Source organism: Penaeus monodon, chromosome 28, assembly GCF_015228065.2.
Source record: "Penaeus monodon isolate SGIC_2016 chromosome 28, NSTDA_Pmon_1, whole genome shotgun sequence".
Taxonomy (NCBI): domain Eukaryota; kingdom Metazoa; phylum Arthropoda; class Malacostraca; order Decapoda; family Penaeidae; genus Penaeus; species Penaeus monodon.
This window is the reverse complement of record NC_051413.1, coordinates 22,227,623-22,227,829: the sequence shown is the minus strand read 5'-3', so window position 1 is coordinate 22,227,829 and position 207 is coordinate 22,227,623.

The following is a 207-nucleotide window of genomic DNA, read 5'->3' as shown; positions in this document are numbered from 1 at the left end:
ATGTGTATAAGTGAACGTGTTGCAGATGAGACAGATAGGTTGGAGATTCTAATGATATGATGCTATAAAGACGATGACGCTGAAATATGGACTGAGGTACGGTTAATGTTGCAATGAAAGAGCTTTGCGAGCCGTCATGAGCAGTGATAAATTTCTGAGAAGGAAACGACTTTTTCAAGGCCATTCTCACTGGACAAGAAGAATCGT